The sequence below is a fragment of the Mytilus edulis genome, chromosome 13 (assembly GCF_963676685.1).
Source record: "Mytilus edulis chromosome 13, xbMytEdul2.2, whole genome shotgun sequence".
Classification (NCBI taxonomy): domain Eukaryota; kingdom Metazoa; phylum Mollusca; class Bivalvia; order Mytilida; family Mytilidae; genus Mytilus; species Mytilus edulis.
The window spans coordinates 70,619,841-70,634,647 of record NC_092356.1 but is presented as its reverse complement, the minus strand read 5'-3'; the positions used below and the strand labels follow the sequence as shown (position 1 = coordinate 70,634,647).

At 28.9% G+C, this 14,807-nt stretch overlaps 1 long non-coding RNA gene across 1 annotated transcript; it reads left to right on the top strand.

Annotated features, from left to right (window-relative positions):
• Positions 1–344: 344 nt before the first annotated feature.
• LOC139501522 (uncharacterized) lies at positions 345–4,398 on the top strand. The gene is made up of 3 exons (XR_011658592.1): positions 345–511; positions 1,163–1,240; positions 2,526–4,398. It is a non-coding gene; the product is annotated as an uncharacterized lncRNA (long non-coding RNA).
• The last annotated feature ends 10,409 nt before the right edge of the window (positions 4,399–14,807 follow it).

Here is a 14,807-nt window from a genome sequence, read left to right as displayed (position 1 = left end):
TATGAAAATTAATAAGATTAAAGTAAACAATGTGGTATGTTTCCAATATAAAAGCTATCCACCAATGACCAACTGATGTTGATGCAATTACTAGCCATACAAATGATACATACATGTTGGTCACCATACTTCCTTCATTTATATTATGACTATTGAGTAAATTTTTGCAAACATTTCAAACCTGTACATGCACTTGCTGTTTATATACATATTACTACAGTTCAGTGACTCAAGTTTAAAATGCATAAGCTTAAGGTCATAACAGAATTTAAACTTACTATCATATTTGTATGAACAACATAATGAATATTTACATTCTCTCAAAGAGTTTTAATTTTACTTAGCTAATACAGAAGATGATGGATTCCCCAACAGAAATCTTGATGACGGATCGAGGTGAAAAAATTAAAGAATTGCATCAATTGTTACAGAGAATTGATTCGCAAGCAGAAATGCAGGTGCTCAAAGATAAGGGAATACAACAGCCATCCATGCTCCTTCACATGTAAAGGTATTATATTGTATATCATGTATATATATATTGTCTACATTTTCTGAATTTATGTTTTTTTTTTAAATCTTTCAAAAGATAATGTACATTGTCATGTCATGCATGTCATGTCATTCAAATAGAGACATGCTATTGTCTTTGATAAAAGATAGAGTTACATGTATGCCTTTTTAGTATTATCAGCTTATATACTTGCTTAGTCTTGTTAAAATCTATAAATGTACCTTATATGTACATGTATGTTGAAATGTCTGTCAGAATATATACATATACATGTAATCATAAAGTTTCATAGAGCCAAACATTGTAATTATTTTTTGGGGCCCATTATAGCCTTTTGTTCGGTGTGAGCCAAGGCTCCATGTTGAAGGTCGTACATTGACCTATAATTGTTTAATTTTATAAATTGTCATTTGGATGGAGAGTTGTCTTATTGGCACTCACACCACATCTGCCTGTCTATATCTATAAAATATATATATTAAGTATTGGGAATCCTGTACACCCTTTCCTTTGCTTAGACTAAGTTTAACAAATATAATATGCAATGTTCATGATATATACTAGACTTGCTTGAAATTTTTTAAATTCAACTAATTATCTCCTGGCAATGCACATTTAGTTAAGGAATTTTTCTGTTTTATTTTGCAGTAAGCAGCTGTTCGTGATGCTTATAGGCATACACGATCTAGTCTGGGCATGTAAAACAGCAGCTGGTTCTATTTTGAAGTAAGCTATTTAGTAATTACATCAATTTGACATGACTAGACCAAGTCTTGGGATAAATTAATAGTACTCATTGTCATGATTGTACTAGCTTTTTATTGTTTATATATTTTATGGAAAATACTGTTAGTTGAGGCCTGCAAAAATAAATTTATAAGGTGATGAAGTGTGGTTGCCAAAGAGAGTATAGACATCTAACAAATAGCATGAATAGAGTCATGGGGGATTGAATTCATACTCTTTTTACTATTAAGTGTCACAAAAAAATTTCAGGAAAAAAACAACAACAAAAAATAAAAATAATTGTGTATTAAGTACAATAAGCCAAATCAAACAATGAATGACTTAAATCTTGTTTGAAATTTTTCACATTTCTATTGATTAAATATTACTTTATAGATCAAATAATAAATACATATAAGGTTATGCTAAAAGGGCAGTAATCCAGTTTCAGATTATTTTTTTGGTTATATTGTATACAGCTGATTGTACTATTTACAAATACTTCTCATATGTCAAAAGAAAACAAAATTGCTGTACCTAATCTTGTGATTTATATTGAAATTGATAAAGACAACAAACTCAATAATGAGCTATTCCAATAACAATCTCCCAAGGGGAAAAGGGAGTGTTACATAATTATAGACCTCCATAGTGTGCCCAAAGACACATCAAACACTCACCAAAATATAAGCATGAACCCCACAAGGGATCACACATCAAATGATAAAAGTTGTATATATTGTACACAATAAGACCAAACAATGAAAGTAGGAGTTTTTAAATATAAACTGATACAAATCAATAAATGTTTTAATGTTGATGAATAAATCACAATGTGTAATAGGTGTAATAAATTGTAATGTCAGCCAACAATAGTAGAAGGGTTTTATGTTTAATGATTCATGCCTTTTTTGTTCATCTTTATATCTGTTCTGGTCAGGATAGTTGTTAATGAAGTTAATGACCAATCAACTCAAAAATAGATACACATGTGCCTTATGTTATAATCTTTCTAATGATAGATTAATGGTTTTGACCCCAATTTCATGGTCCATTGAAAATACAAAATTTATCACATTGTTCTTCTAGCTATTCTTTTAATAGAGTTATTCCATAAGATATTTTTGGGTCACTCATTAGAATATTTTTTAAATACAAATGTATATGATTTGATTACAACTGCATTAAGATAGAATAATTGCATGCAGAAAATTATTTCTTTTGTCACATAGATATCACTAGTCAATTTAATAAAACTAAATATTTTTTAATTACTTTATTACAGAATCTACAAAATAGAGCTTAGGTCCTTTAAGCCAAGAAACTGCTAGTATCTGAAGAGGACAATCTAAGACAGACCATGAAAATTGATTTAATGTCAAGTGGGGACAGTGATTCTGTAAATAAACTCGCCTGCTCACAAAACCTCGGATTTGACTGTCACAAGATTTTAAATCTTACATGGATAGACTAAAGTCATTTACTAGACTGTAAATACTAGAGACAGCTGAATGCACAAGGCAAAAAGCTGAGGTCTAAGTAAATCAGAGAGGCCTTGTCACAGGAAATGTACAGACAATGACAGAACTTGCATGTTTTTTTTCCTTAAGGGCATATGACATAAAATTGAGAGATGTCAATGAAAATTTCTTTGCATTTAAAAAAGGGCCAATTCAAAGGTACACTTTTGGAATTTGCAAGAACAAAAATACCTTCATGTTTACTTTGGAATTAAAGTTGACAATCTTCACTTTGAGGGGAACCTCTGAAAATAAGTCAAATGGAGGGGTTTGGTTTATTGAAATCGATTCTTTTTTAAAGTAAAACAGATGAATTATTGCTCTTTAATTTCAACATTTGCATTTTACTATTAAAATTATTTACAAGTGCAGCATATCAATGACATCAGATTATGTTATTGTGTTTGGTTAAGCTACATATTTCTTTTTACTTAAACTTTCTGTTGACTTTACTGGTTAATAAAATGCTGAATAATAATTTGAGTGTGGCTCATTTCTGTGTCTAGTATTTGCTGTCAATTTTTGTGATGATTTTACCATATTATTTATAATGGCTTGGCCAAAGGGAGATAACTTTTTATATTTTCACATTAAAATGCTGAATAATAAATTGAGTGTGGCTCATTTCAGTGTCTAGTATTTGCTGTCAATTTTTATGATGATTTTACCATATTATCTATAATCGCTTGGTCAAAGGGAGATAACTTTTTGTATTTTCACATTAAATCATCTGCGAAGAGGATTATGTAAAATGTGAATTTTATGGTTCAATAAAAGCAAAATGAATTACTGCCATTCATTATCAATAAATTTCAATAAAAAATAAGGCTCAAAGAACTTTTTATATTACTAATATTAACAATTACAATGTACACACTTGTTGACGTGTTAATACACAACGTCAGAGTGGGTGCGTCACCATAAAATGTAAACATTGAAAATAAAACTGATACTTTTAACTAATCAAGAAACAGTTAATACACCAAATATATTTTTAAACCTATAAACTTATTATTTTCTTCAATTGTTCAAGTTCATTCAATATTGATAAATTTTTGATTGACATTACATAATTTTGTCGATAAAAGTTTATTTGTGTGCTATTTTATTTAATTGAACATATTTGAAATATAACATTACACCTTATTATTTTTATTCTTGCATAAAGCATTTGGAATGAAATCTCATACCATTTTAATTAAAATGTTCGAGCAGCAGGATTGTTTTTGAATTTAGCAATTATGTTAATTATGTAAATAACGTAATGTTTTTTGTTTTTTGAAGTTTTTAAAATTGACAAATAATGCTAGCAAGGGACATTATTATTAATAATATTTTTATGATGCCAAACTTGAAATTTTAAGGTGGCTATGTTTGCTATTTGTGATAACCCTATTGTTATGATTCTTAAACCATCTATACAAGTAAGCATTTTGATTTGTCACTTACCATTATTTTATTGATTAGTTTGAATTTGATGAGGTTCTTCGATGTAGAACTTAAGACTTATTTAAACAAAAAATGTTTTGTTTTATTTGTTTGATTATGTAAAATTGTATTACAAACATTTGACATTTTATTTAATTTATTATCAAAACAACTCTAATTTGTCAGTATCTGAATAAAATTAATTTGTTAGATACTTAGTTCCTTTTATTGAAGTATATACAAAGAGAGATAATTCAAAATCGTTTTTTATTATTCTGACCTGATGAGAAGTCATGAAAATAACTAGGCCCAAGACAGGATGACAATAAGAAAATGCTGGAAATTGTTGTGTATGGTTATGCTTTGTCCAAAAGTTTTTGTTATCTCCTGTATTATTTATTGCTGCAATTGTCAAAATCAAAATCACACATAGAGATAGCCTTGTTCTATAGTTTATATCTGGTGTTTGTGTTTTTTGTATGTCTTAGATTCTAACCCTTCAAGTTCTTATACACATTCAGATGCAGTGCCATTCTTTACATATAGGTAAAAGCATACTTACAAAATGGTATTGAGCTTTGCAAATGAATGACAGTCTTCAATGTTACTGACAAATTATACATTTGCACATTGCCATTTGAAACCACAAATATTATTCTACTGTAAAAAAACAGATCAGCAATCCATGCCGTTTAAGTCTTATACTTTGTTAATATGGATCAGAAAAGTTGGAGAATCAATTTTATTTGTTCAGTAGCTACAGATTTATAATCATTGACACTCCCTGTTTTTCCTAATTTTCTTTTTATGTTTAATTAGATATTTCTAAACTAGATATTTTGGTTAAATTAAAAAAAAATCCCCTACATCCCTTTTCCAAAAAAAAAAAGCAGAGGGAAAAATTCTTCCTTTTCTTCATTTTTCATTTGCACTATTGTTTTGTAAGTACATCAGTTATACAGGATTATATTGACTTTAAATTGCATTAAATTTAATGGAAGTTCTAATTTAAATAAGTCATAAACAAGAAATTTATTTGAATTTACATGAAATTAAATTACATAATTATTCAAATTTAGTTCATATTGAAATTTATTCAAATTTAATTTACGTTCAATGATCTTTAAATCTGAAATTTATTCAAATTTAAATTATATTAAAACTTCTTTAAATTTGAAATTTATTCAAATTTAATTTATATTAAAATTTCTTTAAATCTGAAATTTAATCAAATTTAATATATATGAAAAAATATTTAAATTACAAAGGAGTAGGTCCGGTAAGACCCTTTTTTGGCCCCAAAATATAACAGTTTTACAAAATTGTTAAAATGTAAACTTTTAGTTATTTATTGGACAGTTGAATGGTTCTGCTACATTAATATGGGTTTTTTTTGACAAAACAATGCACATATATTGGGTTGTAGCACCATTAAGTCATGCTAAATTCCTGAAATCTTCAAAATTCTATCATTTTAGTTAAATTTTAGATGGTTTCCGTGTAAAACGAAAGTGGCCGCATTCGTGTTCATCCTTAAAATTGAAATGTAAGTTTTATGATAATACATAACATATGTAAAGGTTGTGGATGAACACGGATGCGGCCACTTTCATTTTTGACAAAAACCATCTGAAAAGTGACGTTTTTTGTCATATTTGAGAGATTTTTCATATTTGAGCTTGAATCGGATCGTTTTTAATGACTAAATCAGTTAAAACCTTTCACAAAAACTAATTGAATCAAGTGAAATAGACACTTAAGTGTTTAAAAAGTGGTCAAAATCTTTCGTCAGATGAAACTGAAATTTGAGGCCAAAATGAGTCCTTACCGGACCTACTCCTTTATTCAAATTTAGTCTATATTTAAATTTTTAAAATTTGAAATTTATTTAGATTTAAAAATACCTTTAAACTAGGTTGAAATTTGGGAATTTATTTGCAATATTAAATTTAGTTTAAATCTATATTAAATGAGAAATTTTCCAGCGAAGTAAATGCATAATATTTTTTGTAATTTGAAATTTAATATGCATAATATCTGCATTTAATTTTATATTAAATGCATCATTTCATGCAGTGATGGCAATATTTTAAAGGATCAAGTTTGCAAGACTGAGGTCTTAAAACTAAGTCATTATTTGATACGAGATATTGTTATTTTATATGTAATTTAATAGTAATGCATTAAACCCTAACAATACATATATTTGCACCAGAGGAATTCATCTTTAATTGTAAGTCTATTTTTTAAAACTTAAAATAAGCTATTGTATGATATTTCTGGTATGCATGTGGAGTCCCTTACATTTATAAAACACATACAAAAACTGGAAGTGTCCAGACATCAGATACACTCACCTTCCAGGAGCATCTGCGATCACACCCATTTTTTGTTGCTTAAGTCTTTAGTTTTTTAATAGTCTCTTGCAAACTCTGAAGCTCCGCTCTGAAGGCGTCGTTGGTTTTTCTTCTACTCCTGAATTTTTAATGTCCCTTTGATATCTTCCCTTTCTTTGTAATGGATAGTTTTAGTTTTAATTGGTTCACCTTTAGATCCTTTCTTTGTAATGGATAGTTTTAGTTTTAATTGGTTCACCTTTGATATCTACCCTTCCTTTGTGATGGATAGTTTTAGTTTTAATTGGTTCACCTTTAGACCCTTTCATTGTAATGGATAGTTTTAGTTTTAACTGGTTCACCTTTAGACCCTTTCTTTGTAATGGATAGTTTTAGTTTTAATTGGTTCACCTTTAGATCCTTTCATTGTAATGGATAGTTTTAGTTTCAATTGACCTTTGATATCTTCCCTTTCTTTGTAATGGATAGTTTTAGTTTTAATTGGTTCACCTTTAGATCCTTTCTTTGTAATGGATAGTTTTAGTTTTAATTGGTTCACCTTTGATATCTACCCTTCCTTTGTGATGGATAGCTTTAGTTTTAATTGGTTCACCTTTAGACCCTTTCTTTGTAATGGATAGTTTTAGTTTTAATTGGTTCACCTTTAGACCATTTCTTCGTAATGGATAGTTTTAGTTTTAATTGGTTCAACTTCAGATCCTTTCTTTGTAATGGATAGTTTTAGTTTTAATTGGTTCACCTTTGATATCTACCCTTCCTTTGTGATGGATAGTTTTAGTTTTAATTGGTTCACCTTTGATATCTACCCTTTCTTTGTAATGGATAGTTTTAGTTTTAATTGGTTCACCTTCAGATCCTTTCTTTGTAATGGATAGTTTTAGTTTTAATTGGTTCTCCTTTAGACCCTTTCTTTGTAATGGATAGTTTTAGTTTTAACTGGTTCACCTTTAGACCCTTTCTTTGTAATGGATAGTTTTAGTTTTAATTGGTTCACCTTTAGATCCTTTCATTGTAATGGACAGTTTTAGTTTCAATTGACCTTTGATATCTTCCCTTTCTTTGTAATGGATAGTTTTAGTTTAAATTGGTTCACCTTTAGATCCTTTCTTTGTAATGGATAGTTTTAGTTTTAATTGGTTCACCTTTGATATCTACCCTTCCTTTGTGATGGATAGTTTTAGTTTTAATTGGTTCACCTTTAGACCCTTTCTTTGTAATGGATAGTTTTAGTTTTAATTGGTTCACCTTTAGATCCTTTCATTGTAATGGATAGTTTTAGTTTCAATTGACCTTTGATATCTTCCCTTTCTTTGTAATGGATAGTTTTAATTTTAATTGATTCACCTTTAGATCCTTTCTTTGTAATGGATAGTTTTAGTTTTAATTAGTTCACCTTTGATATCTACCCTTCCTTTGTGATGGATAGCTTTAGTTTTAATTGGTTCACCTTTAGACCCTTTCTTTGTAATGGATAGTTTTAGTTTTAATTGGTTAACCTTTAGACCCTTTCTTTGTAATGGATAGTTTTAGTTTTAATTGGTTCACCTTCAGATCCTTTCTTTGTAATGAATAGTTTTAGTTTTAATTGGTTCACCTTTGATATCTACCCTTCCTTTGTGATGGATAGTTTTAGTTTTAATTGGTTCACCTTTAGACCCTTTCTTTGTAATGGATAGTTTTAGTTTTAATTGGTTCCCCATTAGATCCTTTCATTGTAATGGATAGTTTTAGTTTTAATTGACCTTTGATATCTTCCCTTTCTTTGTAATGGATAGTTTTAGTTTTAATTGGTTCACCTTTAGATCCTTTCTTTGTAATGGATAGTTTTAGTTTTAATTGGTTCACCTTTGATATCTACCCTTCCTTTGTGATGGATATTTTTAGTTTTAATTGGTTCACCTTTAGACCCTTTCTTTGTAATGGATAGTTTTAGTTTTAATTGGTTCACCTTTAGATCCTTTCATTGTAATGGATAGTTTTAGTTTCAATTGACCTTTGATATCTTCCCTTTCTTTGTAATGGATTGTTTTAGTTTTAATTGGTTCACCTTTAGATCCTTTCTTTGTAATGGATAGTTTTAGTTTTAATTGGTTCACCTTTGATATCTACCCTTCCTTTGTGATGGATAGTTTTAGTTTTAATTGGTTCTCCTTTAGACCCTTTCTTTGTAATGGATAGTTTTAGTTTTAATTGGTTCACCTTTACACCCTTTCTTTGTAATGGATAGTTTTAGTTTTAATTGGTTCACCTTTAGATCCTTTATTTGTTATGGATAGTCTTAGTTTTAAATGGTTCACCTTTAGACCCTTGCTTTGTAATGGATAGTTTTAGTTTTAATTGGCTCACCTTTAGACCCTTGCTTTGTAATGGATAGTTTTAGTTTTAATTGGTTCACCTTTGATATCTTCCCTTTCTTTGTAATGGATAGTTTTAGTTTTAATTGGTTCACCTTTGATATCTTCCCTTTCTTTGTAATGGATAGTTTTAGTTTTAATTGGTTCACCTTTAGATTCTTTCTTTGTAATGGATAGTTTTAGTTTTAATTGGTTCACCTTTAGATTCTTTCTTTGTAATGGATAGTTTTAGTTTCAATTGACCTTTGATATCTTCCCTTTCTTTGTAATGGGTAGTTTTAGTTATAATTGGTTCACCTTTAGATCCTTTCTTTGTAATGGATAGTTTTAGTTTTAATTGGCTCACCTTTAGACCCTTGCTTTGTAATGGATAATTTTAGTTTTAATTGGTTCACCTTTGATATCTTCCCTTTCTTTGTAATGGATAGTTTTAGTTTTAATTGGTTCACCTTTAGATTCTTTCTTTGTAATGGATAGTTTTAGTTTTAATTGGTTCACCTTTGGATCCTTTCTTTGTAATGGATAGTTTTAGTTTTAATTGGTTCACCTTTAGATCCTTTCTTTGTAATGGATAGTTTTAGTTTTAATCGGTTCACCTTTAGATCCTTTATTTGTAATGGATAGTTTTAGTTTTAAATGGTTCACCTTTATATCCTTTATTTGTAATAGAAAGTTTTCGTTTTAATTGGTTCACCTTTAGACCCTTTCTTTGTGATGGATAGCTTTAGTTTTAATTGGTTCACCTTTAGACCCTTCCTTTGTAATGGATAGTTTTAGTTTTAATTGGTTCACCTTTAGACCCTTTCTTTGTAATGGATAGTTTTAGTTTTAATTGGTTCACCTTTAGATCCTTTCTTTGTAATGGTTAGTTTTAGTTTTAATTGGTTCACTTTAGATCCTTACTTTGTAATGGATAGTTTAATTTTAATTAGGTCACCTTTAGACCCTTTCTTTGAAATGGAAAGTTTTAGTTTTAATTGGTTCACCTTTAGACCCTTCCTTTGTAATGGATAGTTTTAGTTTTAATTGGTTCACCTTTAGACCCTTTCTTTGTAATGGATAGTTTTAGTTTTAATTGGTTCACCTTTAGATCCTTTCTTTGTAATGGTTAGTTTTAGTTTTAATTGGTTCACTTTAGATCCTTACTTTGTAATGGATAGTTTAATTTTAATTAGGTCACCTTTAGACCCTTTCTTTGAAATGGAAAGTTTTAGTTTTAATTGGTTCACCTTTAGATCCTTCATTTGTAATGGATAGTTTTAGTTTTAATTGGTTCACCTTTAGACCCTTTCTTTGTAATGGATAGTTTTAGTTCTAATTGGTTCACCTTTAGATCCTTCATTTGTAATGGATAGTTTTAGTTTTAATTGGTTCACCTTTAGACCCTTTCTTTGTAATGGATAGTTTTAGTTCTAATTGGTTCACCTTTGATATCTACCCTTCCTTTATAATGAATAGTTTAAGTTTTAATTGGTTCACCTTTAGACCCTTTCTTTGTAATGGAAAGTTTTAGTTTTAATTGGTTCACCTTTAGATCCTTTCTTTGTAATGGATAGTTTTAGTTTTAATTGGTTCACCTTTGATATATTCCCTTTCTTTGTAATGGATAGATTTAGTTTTAATTGGTTCACCTTTAGATTCTTTCTTTGTAATGGATAGTTTTAGTTTTAATTGGTTCACCTTTGGATCCTTTCTTTGTAATGGATAGTTTTAGTTTTAATTGGTTCACCTTTAGATCCTTTCTTTGTAATGGATAGTTTTAGTTTTAATTGGTTCACCTTTGGATCCTTTCTTTGTAATGGATAGTTTTAGTTTTAATTGGTTCACCTTTAGACCCTTGCTTTGTAATGGATAATTTTAGTTTTAATTGGTTCACCTTTGATATCTTCCCTTTCTTTGTAATGGATAGTTTTAGTTTTAATTGGTTCACCTTTAGATCCTTTTTTTGTAATGGATAGTTTTAGTTTCAATTGAACTTTGATATCTTCCCTTTCTTTGTAATGGGTAGTTTTAGTTTTAATTGGTTCACCTTTAGACCCTTTCTTTGTAATGGAAAGTTTTAGTTTTAATTGGTTCACCTTTAGATCCTTTCTTTGTAATGGATAGTTTTAGTTTTAATTGGTTCACCTTTGATATATTCCCTTTCTTTGTAATGGATAGATTTAGTTTTAATTGGTTCACCTTTAGATCCTTTTTTTGTAATGGATAGTTTTAGTTTTAATTGGTTCACCTTTATGTCTTTTCTTTGAAATGGATAGTTTTAGTTTTAATTGGTTCACCTTAAATCCTTTCTTTGTAATGGATAGTTTGAGTTTTAATTGATTCACCTTTTGATCCTTTCTTTGTAATGGATAGTTTCCGTTTTATTTGGTTCACCTTTAGATCCTGTCTTTGTAATGGATAGTTTTAGTTTTAATTGGTTCACCTTTAGATCCTTTCTTTGTAATGGATAGTTTTAGTTTTAATTGGTTCACCTTTGATATCTTCCCTTTCTTTGTAAAAAATAGTTTTAGTTTTAATTGGTTCACCTTTAGACCCTTTCTTTGTAATGGATAGTTTTAGTTTTAATTGGTTCACCTTTAGACTCTTTCTTTGTAATGGATAGTTATTTGTTTTAATGGGTTCACCTTTGATATCTTTCTTTCTTTGTAATGGATAGTTTTAGTTTTGATTGGTTCACCTGTAGACCCTATCTTTGTAATGGATAGTTTTAGTTTTAATTGGTTCACCTTTAGACCCTTTCTTTGTAATGGATAGTTTTAGTTTTAACTGGTTCACCTTTAGATCCTTTCTTTGTAATGGATAGTTTTAGTTTTAATTGGTTCACCTATTAGAACCTTTCTTTGTAATGGATAGTTTTAGTTTTAATTGGTTCACCTTTGATATCTTCCCTTTCTTTGTAAAAAATAGTTTTAGTTTTAATTGGTTCACCTTTAGACCCTTTCTTTGTAATGGATAGTTTTAGTTTTAATTGGTTCACCTTTAGACTCTTTCTTTGTAATGGATAGTTATTTGTTTTAATGGGTTCACCTTTAGATTCCTTCTTTGTAATGGATAGTTTTAGTTTTTATTGGTTCACCTTTGATATCTACCATTTCTTTGTAATGGATAGTTTTAATTTTAATTGGTTCACCTTTAGACCCTTTCTTTGAAATGGAAAGTTTTAGTTTTAATTGGTTCACCTTTAGATCCTTCCTTTGTAATGGATAGTTTTAGTTTTAATTGGTTCACCTTTAGACCCTTTCTTTGTAATGGATAGTTTTAGTTTTAATTGGTTCACCTTTGATATCTACCCTTCCTTTATAATGAATAGTTTTAGTTTTAATTGGTTCACCTTTAGACCCTTTCTTTGTAATGGAAAGTTTTAGTTTTAATTGGTTCACCTTTAGATCCTTTCTTTGTAATGGATAGTTTTAGTTTTAATTGGTTCACCTTTGATATATTCCCTGTCTTTGTTATGGATAGTTTTAGTTTTAATTGGTTCACCTTTAGATCCTTTCTTTGTAATGGATAGTTTTAGTTTTAATTGGTTCACCTTAAGATCCTTTCTTTGTAATGGATAGTTTTAGTTTTAATTGGTTCACTTTCAGATCCTTTCTTTGTAATAGATAGTTTTAGTTTTAATTGGTTCACCTTTGATATCGTCCCTTTTTTTGTAATGGATAGTTTCAGTATTTAATTGGTTCACCTTTAGATCCTTTCTTTGTAATGGATAGTTTTAGTTTTAATTGGTGCACCTTTAGATCCTTTCTTTGTAATGGATAGTTTTAGTTTTAATTGGTTCACCTTTGATATATTCCCTGTCTTTGTTATGGATAGTTTTAGTTTTAATTGGTTCACCTTTAGATCCTGTCTTTGTAATGGATAGTTTTAGTTTTAATTGGTTCACCTTTAGATCCTGTCTTTGTAATGGAAAGTTTTAGTTTTAATTGGTTCACCTTTGATATCTTCCCTTTCTTTGTAATGGATAGTTTTAGTTTTGATTGGTTCACCTTTAGACCCTTTCTTTTTAATGGATAGTTTTAGTTTTAATTGGTTCACCTTTAGATCCTTTCTTTGTAATGGATAGTTTTAGTTTTAATTGGTTCACCTTCAAATCCTTTCTTTGTAATAGATAGTTTTAGTTTTAATTGGTTCACCTTTGATATCTTCCCTTTCTTTGTAATGGATAGTTTCAGTTTTAATTGGTTCACCTTTCGATCCTTTCTTTGTAATTGATAGTTTTAGTTTTAACTGGTTCACCTTTAGATCCTTTCTTTGTAATGGATAGTTTTAGTTTTAATTGGTTCACCTTTGGATCCTTTCTTTGTAATGGATAGTTTTAGTTTTAATTGATTCACCTTTAGATCCTTTCTTTGTAATGGATAGTTTTAGTTTTATATGGTTCACCTTTAAATCCTTTCTTTGTTATGGATAGTTTTATTTTAATTGGTTCACCTTTGATATCTTCCCTTTCTTTGTAATGGATAGTTTTAGTTTTAATTGGTTCACCTTTAAATCCTTTCTTTGTAATAGATAGTTTTAGTTTTAATTCGTTCACCTTTAGATCCTTTCTTTGTAATGGATAGTTTTAGTTTTAATTGGTTCACCTTTAGATCCTTTCTTTGTAATGGATATTTTTTTTTTTTAATTGGTTCACCTTTAGATCCTTTCTTTGTAATGGATAGTTTTTGTTTTAATTGGTTCACCTTTGATATCTTCCCTTTATTTGTAATGGATAGTTTTAGTTTTAATTGGTTCACCTTTAGATCCTTTCTTTGTAATGGATAGTTTTAGTTTTAATTGGTTCACCTTTAGATCCTTTCTTTGTAATGGATAGTTTTTTTTTTTTAATTGGTTCACCTTTAGATCCTTTCTTTGTAATGGATAGTTTTTGTTTTAATTGGTTCACCTTTAGATCCTTTCTTTGTCATGCATAGTTTTAGTTTTAATTGGTTCACCTTTGATATCTTCCCTTTCTTTGTAATGGATAGTTTTAGTTTTAATTGGTTCACCTTTGATATCTTCCCTTTCTTTGTAATGGATAGTTTTATTTTTGATTGGTTCACCTTTTGGTCCCTCTTTGGAATGGATAGTTTTAGTTTTAATTGGTTCACCTTTAGATCCTTTCTTTGTAAGATAGTTTTAGTTTTAATTGGTTCACCTTTAGATCCTTTATTTGTAATGGATAGTTTTAGTTTTAATTGGTTCACCTTTAGATCCTTTCTTTGTAATGGATAGCTTTGGTTTTAATTTGTTCACCTTTGATATCTTCCCTTTCTTTGTAATGGATAGTTTTAGTTTTAATTGGTTTACCTTTAGATCCTTTCTTTGTAATGGATAGTTTTAGTTTAAATTGGTTCACCTTTGATATCTTCCCTATCTTTGTAATAGATAGTTTTAGTTTTAATTGGTTCACCTTTAGATCCTTTCTTTGTAATGAATAGTTTTAGTTTAAATTGGTTCACCTTTGATATCTTCCCTATCTTTGTAATGGATAGTTTTAGTTTTAATCGGTTCACCTTTAGTTCCTTTCTTTGTAATGGATAGTTTTAGTTTTAATTGGTTCACCTTTAGATCCTTTCTTTGTAATGGATAGTTTTAGTTTAAATTGGTTCACCTTTGATATCTTCCCTATCTTTGTAATAGATAGTTTTAGTTTTAATTGGTTCACCTTTAGTTCCTTTCTTTGTAATGGATAGTTTTAGTTTCAATTGGTTCACCTTTAGATCCTTTCTTTGTAATGAATAGTTTTAGTTTTAAATGTTTCACCTTTAGATTAAAATCCTTCCCAAATACTTAAAATGACAAACAAGTATTCCAGTAAACTATTTACTTGAATTGGTGTATACATTGAGAAGTGAGTAACACCTATTGCAATTAGAGTTCTCGGTACAAACATATTCTTATGTGAGAGATGTCTGAGATT